Source organism: Tupaia chinensis, unplaced genomic scaffold, assembly GCF_000334495.1.
Source record: "Tupaia chinensis unplaced genomic scaffold, TupChi_1.0 Scaffold000473_1, whole genome shotgun sequence".
Taxonomy (NCBI): Eukaryota; Metazoa; Chordata; class Mammalia; order Scandentia; family Tupaiidae; genus Tupaia; species Tupaia belangeri.
In genome coordinates this window covers 1570393-1578169 of record NW_006159982.1, presented here as the reverse complement: position 1 = coordinate 1578169, position 7777 = coordinate 1570393, and positions in this window count along the sequence as shown.

The following is a 7777-nucleotide window of genomic DNA, read 5'->3' as shown; positions in this document are numbered from 1 at the left end:
CAGACCTGGTGTCTTGGCAGAGCGTACTCTGTTCTTCATTGTACCCATCTTTTCAGTCCTCTGGCGCCCCCTGTCTTGATAGGTGGTTTAACTATTAAAGGTACGTTATCATCTCCTAAATTATGCTCAACATTTCCAATTAGCGTTCTTCTCTTTCATTATTTTGTACAATTCTAAGATATAAACTTAGTGAATATATTATCTCATTGATACAGTAACTTCCAGCTTTATGGTTTGCACACACAGTGATCATTAATTATGGTTAATATATCTACAAGCCCACTGCTATGGTCTGAATATTTAATTTCGCAACCCTAAAATTTGTATGTTGGAATTCTCATCCTCTCAAGGTATTAGAGGTTGGGAGTGATTAAGACATGAGGATGGAGCCCTCATAAATGGGATTAAAGGCATTATAAAGGAGGCCTGAGGGAGAGCCTTCACCCCTTCTGCCACGTAAGGTCAGAGTGAACAGCTGGCTGTGTCTGAGGACACAGGCCCTTACTAGACACCAACTCTGCTGGTTGCTTGATCTTAGAATTCCCAGCCTCCAGAACTGTTAGAAATAAGTATTTGTTCTTTATAAATTACGTAGTCACAGGTACTTTGTTATAGTAGCACAAACTACTTTGTTATAATAACACAAACTGACTAAGACAAATGGGTAAATGCTCTTAATTTGCTTGTGACTGTGTGCCCTTAGCAAGATGGTGACACTCATTTTGAGTACCTTTCCGAATTCCCAACTTTAAGGAGCTGTCCAAACAGACTAGAACAGTCACTGAACCAGAATTAGTGTCACAGCAAATTGAATATCAAAAAAGAAAGTGCTCTGATCAGTCAAGGTTTTCCCCCAGATCTCACTATAACAAACAAGGACAGAAACAGAGAGAACACTGCAAATAAATGAGATTGACTAGAAAGTTAGGAGACTCTACCAACTGTCAAGAAACTCACAACCAAGATGCAGTGAGAATCAGAGGTAGGGAATCAGGGGTCCTTGAGGGAAGAAATAATGACAAGTTGTGGGAACCAGTTCAAAGGGGAGAGGAGAAAAAAAAATCATAGGAGCAAGCAAATCCAAAGAACTCAACTACTGAAGAAGTGTTAAGACCACGGTCCCATTACAAGTAGGGATCTGGATATGAGAGACAAGGAAGGAGTCCATTTAGTTGGAAAAAACACAGGTAAGAGCAGACTCAACCTCCCTAAGTTGAACCCCATGATTTTGGAGCCTGAGCTGGATTCAAACTGAAAGTGAGCATTAGCAAGGCCCAGGATGTTCTTAGAGCTTAGAGCTCTACTGAGACTGGATGTCAGACAGACACTGCGGCCTCTCAAGTAGTATAGTTGGAAAAATGCTAGATGAAAACTTGCCAAAATACATCCTCTTCATGTCAAGAATGTATAAATGTACTCAAAATGAGTGTCATTATCTTTCCAAGGACAAAATGTTACATGAAAACTAAGGACATATACTTGTCTCTCTGGATCCATGTGTGTGTTCTGCTATAACAAAGTACCTGAGAGTGAGTAATTTATAAATAACAGCAACATGTCTCTTCTCTTTTCTTATTTTTCTTTTCTTTGAATTTGTTATAAGATATATGTACTTACTGGAAGAAGAGAGGAAGAGAGACAGAGAATGAGAAAGCACACCCCAAGGGAGATGATCATGGTCATACCATAGTCCTTTCTCCTCCATTCTCCTCTCAGGATTTTGGGCATACATGTACACATGCCTGGAGTGCTTTTCAAGCTACCAGGTCTGGCACTTGAACTATGTGAGATTCAGCTGTCTTAACCACCATGCCACCAGTTGGCCCCAACAATGTATTTCTTACACTTGGAAATATCAGTAACAGGGTGTCAACCAGTTCCATGTCTGGTGAAGGCTTGCTCTTTGCTGGCAAGATAGCACCCTGTGGCTATATCCTAGCATGACAGAAGATGAAAGAGCAGAAGAGCCTAGATAGTTCCCTTTTACAAGGGTACTAATAACAATAATGAAAGCCAATCTCTCATGACTTAATCATTTCCTAAAGGACTCACTCTTAAAACTATCACATTTGGTTCTAGATTTCCGCATATGAATTTGGGGGGTACATACACATTAAAAAATAGTACTGTCTGCTTAAAAAATAAACCACTACCCCCATTACCCATGTATCTGTGTGTAGATCCCCTTCCTCATTGACCCCTTACCTTTCTTTTGAGCTCTTGTGTTTTTTTCTGTATTATTTCTTTCCTCTGACCTCTGTGCCTCCTTGGCCCACTGGCATTCAGTGAATAAGAAATCTACACCTAGCCACCAGAGAAAGCAGTTATTTGTTCTGACTCTGGTGTTCTGTGCTCACACTAGGTCTTTTTAAAAATTTCCTGAAATTTTAAGTTTGGGCCAATGGGAATGCTGTCCACAGTTTCTAAGGGGATTAGAGAAAATGATTCTCTTTTGCACTTTAAAAATAGTAGCAAACCTGGGAACCAGCAGTTAGCGTAATGGCTATGTCGCTGGACTCCCACGTAGTCGACCGCGGTTCGTGTCCCGGACCCGGTGGCTTAAAACTCACGCCGGGCGCGTGTGCGTGCGTGCCCAAGATCCCGAGAGGAGAATGGAGGAGAAGGGATTGCGGCGTGACCATCCCCCCTGGGGGGTGATTTCTCGCTTTCTGTCTCTATGTCTCTCTCTGTCTGTCTGGCGAGCGCACACGCCCTACAGTGAAAATCTCTCAAAAAAAAAAAAAATAGTAGCAAACCTTGGAATACAGGGAAAGAATCTCTTCTAGATTTAAATAGGTAAGGTCTCAGAATTGAAATTAATAATTTAATTGGAGACCTCTGTTCCAACAATGTACATATCCATAAAGATTATGTAATTTCTGCAAGACTATAAAATAAATAAGGCCAATATTGTCTCTTTCTTATTTGCTAATGCATGCCCAATGTTTACACAGCACTTCCAACATAATAGATACTTTAACAAGTAGTGGTTAAATGAATTAAGGAGTTATCTTTCTTTATTAACCTTGACCTGGATTTTGCAACTCTAAAATTGGAAAAATGCTTTCCAACTAATTAAAACCTATAATTTAAACTCACCTGTAATTCATCTACACTGGAGACGGTAAACAAGTCTCATTCCACATATATCTTTTTATATACTTCTCTCTTTTCCCGTTATTGGGAAAGTAAGTCCAAACCTTCAAGCCATTCTTAATAATCTTGAACTCTTGAGCTCCTGGTAATAATCCTCAGGCTCAGAACATCCCCCATTCCTCTCCATTTCAGCCCACCTAATCTTTTTCCCTTTCATTTTATACCTCTCTGCCTATAGTCATTGGTCAAGTAAATAAATCGCTGCATTAATGTGTGCTTTCCAACCTCTTGGTTAAAATTGAATTATTAATGAGATAATAAAGTGGCAAGAGATATTTTCTGCTAAAGAAAACAAGGTAATTTGTGGTATTTGGAGTTCACCTAAATAATTTACCTTATTATAAATAAACTTATTAATTTATTTTGTTATAAATAAAACCTAAAAATAAAATCTGCCAGGAATAATGACAAATAGATTTAATTAATTTTGTGATTTATTCCATTACAACAGATCTGTCAACGTCTTTTTCTTTCCCCTTGCTCACTAATAAAATTATATGCATAGTCCAAATCACTGCAAATGGAAATAATTTCTACCATTTCAGTGTCATTATGATTATCATCATCAAAATTATTAAATTGGTCATGTTCCTTTCTGTGGAAGAAACTTCAATGTGGAAAAAAAAAATAGTATGTCCATTGAAATTCTTTCCTATCCCTGTAGATTATATGCCTGCTGGCTCTGGCATTTCTTGGTTCTGTTTTGCAAGAAATATAAACAAGTGACAAGGGATAATAGAGTACAAACTAGTGGGCAAATCTTTCCAAGGAATGGTCTAAAACCTGTTGGGTTGTCAGAAAAGTCATGATGCATTTTTACACATGACTTTTCCAACAACGCAATAGAATCCTGAATGGTCTAGAATCTGCTTCACTTAATGTAAGGAAGAAACCTTCTCTCATCCTGCCCTATCAAAAACCTTAGAACAACAGGGCAGAAAAATAAGCTTCTTTAACTCCTCATTGAGTACCAACGACAATAAAAAAGACCCAACCATGGACTTCAGTCGTTATTACTGTGCCAGTTTCAGAGTAGGCCACCATTTTGATCTTTCAGTACTCTCTTTCCTTTTTCCCTTAACTACAGGCAATATAAATCATTACTAGCATATTGATACCCTTCAACATTTTTGCCCAATTTAAATAGAGGGTAATCACTGTTATAAATACAGCCTGGGTTTCACAGATATTCTTGCCTTCTTTTTAATTTTTTTATTTACATTTAATCATTGTACATCCTTATAGCATATGATATGGTTTTTCAAAGCACACATGCAGTGCATGTCAATCAAGTCAAACATATTACCATACATGTCACCCTCAGCAGATAACTTTCCATTCTTGTGTTGGTTATTTTTTTTTTCCTAAGCCCCTCTCTTTTACCCACCCCAACTCTAATCTTGTCACTGCTACTAAAGGCTGAGTAACCATATGTACCTGCCCTAGATTATGCAGGTCAGTGTTTCTTGCATAAACTGACACCATTAGTGTCTGTTTGATGAGGGTCATTAATTTTAGAAAGTGTCCAGTGCAATACCTGGCAAAGTGTGGGGGCAATGAAATATGGTCTTAAGCTAGGAATCTGTGTACTTTTCTTTATAGATAATCTTACTTGTCAATCATGTCCTAGAAGAAAATTAGGATTCTTCTAAGAGGAAGACAAAAGAAGAAGAAGGAAAAGAGGAAGAAGAAGAGGAAGAAGAAGAAGAAGCAGCAATAAATTATCTGACTTTCTGCAATTCACATGTTCTTAAAGTCCAAAGAAGTAAAACACAGTGTTATTGTCTGAATTATACCACCTCCACCCCCACCCCAAAGTTGTATGTTGAAGTCCTAGGCCCGAGTATCTCAGTATGTGACTGTATTTGGATCTTTAAAGAAATAATTACAATTAAACAGGTTCATTAAGATGGGCATTAAATTAATATGACTGGTGTCCTTATAAGAAGAGGGTAGGACACAGACAGGCACATACAAAAAACCATGTAAAGAATCTGGGAGAGGGCCACTTAATTAGCTAAAGAGAGAGGCTCAGAAAAAAATATATTCACTAACATTTTGAGCTCTGATTTCTAGATTCCAGATCATATGAAAATAAATTTCTTTTGTTTAAGCTACTCAGTCTGTGGTATATGCTTATGGAACCTCTAACAAGTTAAGTATAGAGAATTTATGTTGTAATAGAATAAAGAAAGCCCCAGATTACTCTGCTTCCACAGGAGAAGGCTTGAGGACTAGTTGTTCAGGCAGGAGTTAGAAGTGTGAAAGGAGTGGGAATCAGAGTCCACCAGATCTATGGGAGTCACATAGAAGGCACTTCCTATACAGAGACAGTCAGCAGACATCAATCCTTCTCAGCCACTTTCACTCTCATCTCTACTAGCTATGTGCATTCTTTTGTTTTTTAATCCCAGAGGATGCATGCACTCACCAGATTAGAGACAGAAAGTAAGAGAAAGAGGGAAAAGTCATGCCCAATTGGGCTTGGTCACATCACAATTCTTTTCCTCGATTTCTCCTTCCTGGCAGGATTTTGGGCATGCACATACATGCACCCAGTGTTTTCTCTAAGCTGTAGTCAAGTATATGGGATCTGCCTCCCTGAACCAGTAGACTACAGGGCTGGCCCTAGGTAGATTTTATATCTAGGCTTGGTATTCTACATTTTGTAAACTCAATATATTCTGCATTTTGTAAACTCAAGGTGACCACAATTCGTACATTCTCATTTAAAATTTGTTTGGGGAGCAGCAAATGGTATAATGGTTATATCACTGGACTCTCACATTGTTGACTGTGGCTTGAGTCCCAAACCTAGAAGCTTAAAACTCATGCTCCTGAGAGGAGAATAGAGGAGAAGGGATTGTGGCATGGCCAACCTCCAGGGGGGGGATTTCTCGCTTTTTGTCTCTGTCTCTGTCTTTCTGGTGAGCACATGCACCCTACAGCAAAAACCTCTCCAAAAAAAAAAGAGAGAGAGATATTGAACAAAGATGGGGGGGTGGGGTGGGATGGGGCAGGAGAAACCCCTTCCTTGAAGGGCAGTTAGAATAGAGGAAGAATTGGGAGAGGAAGCATTAGGGCAATCACAAACAGATAATCAATACTTGAGCTGTACTCTCAACACAAGAACCACAATCTCCTTTTCTTGTTCCTCCTCCTCCTTTTTCTTTTTTGTCTTCTTCTCCTTCTCTTTCTCCTTTTTCTCCTTCTTCTCCTTCTCCTCTTTCTCCTTCTTGAGCACAAATCAAATTTTATTTATTTACTTTTCATTATTTTAAATTCTTGAGGGGCACAGCATCACACAGATTCTGTGTCCAATGGTCTTAGCAGCAAGGTTGCTTCAGAATTTGGTTCAAACCATATCACTGTTTCCATGAGCACAAGTAACATTTCCCCTGAATACTCTGGTTTTATTTGATTTGCCTCCAGAAGTCACTATGTTGTTTTTTGTTTTGGACACATAAGCACACCTCTTGCCTAAATATTGGGTCATCAGAAAAGTAATGACACATTTTTTCATAGGAAAAACACAGAAAAATACATCATGACTTTCTCAGTGACCCAATAGAGTTCCATTTCAACTCAGGCCTAAAGACTTTCGATTTTAAAAGAGCTGTGTACTCTTTTTGGTTCCTAAGATCTCACAGCCAGCAAAAATGGTCTTGGACCACAGCCTTCCGGACATAGTTGCCTTTTAGAAATCCTGTTCCTAGCAGGCCTCAATTATTTGCCCCCAAAGTTCAGCAGCAGGATCCTTACTCACCTCCCCAGAATCACTCCTAAAGAGAAGTGGAAGGAACGTGCCATTCATAGTCACGTGGAAATTGCCAGGACACTCAACAAGGCAAAGTTGGAGAAAGATAGTAGCAAGAGAAACCTACTCTGACTTCCTAGGGATATCAATAAAAAGAAGCAGTGAAAAAAGAAGTGAATCCTGCCATGAGCTCTACTAGTGATTGTGCACAGCAGGTCACTTCATCTCTTCACCTTATTTACCTTGCCACAGTACTTCTGGCTCCAAGACTTTATTGCAGTGGTTCTTAACTGGAGCTACTCATCAGAATTCTGAGGGCACCTCTGTAAATATATCCATGGCTGGGACCACCTATGGAAATCTTAATGAAGTTGCTCTGGGGAAAAGCCAGACAGAACTGAATTAAGAAGTAATCCAGTAAGACAGTGGCCCAGGATGCCAATCAATACAGAGCTTTCAATGCAAGCTCCACTTTCATTGAAAACCATTAAGAAACTGCAGACATGAGAATTTCTTTCAACCAAAATAGTCTTTGTGACAGAAAGGAAAAGGTTGATACGTCACTTAAATGATAACAAATGTCCACTAAAAGAGAGTAGATCTGGGACTGGACAGTGGTACTGTAGTAACGTGATGCTCTGCAAGGTTGACCCACCTAGGAAGGTTCTGGTTTCAGGTCTGGAGACCTCCTTGAACATGCCAGTTGCACTCATTTGTCTATGATCCAGGGCTAGCTGAAGCTGGAGATGGAATATGGTTGAGGACTCTGTTAGGGGTGTCTGTCTTTCTTTCTTGCTCATTGAAGAAAGAACGAAAGAACGTTCTTTAAAAAAAAAAAAAAAAAAGGGGGGTGAGACTTTTTTT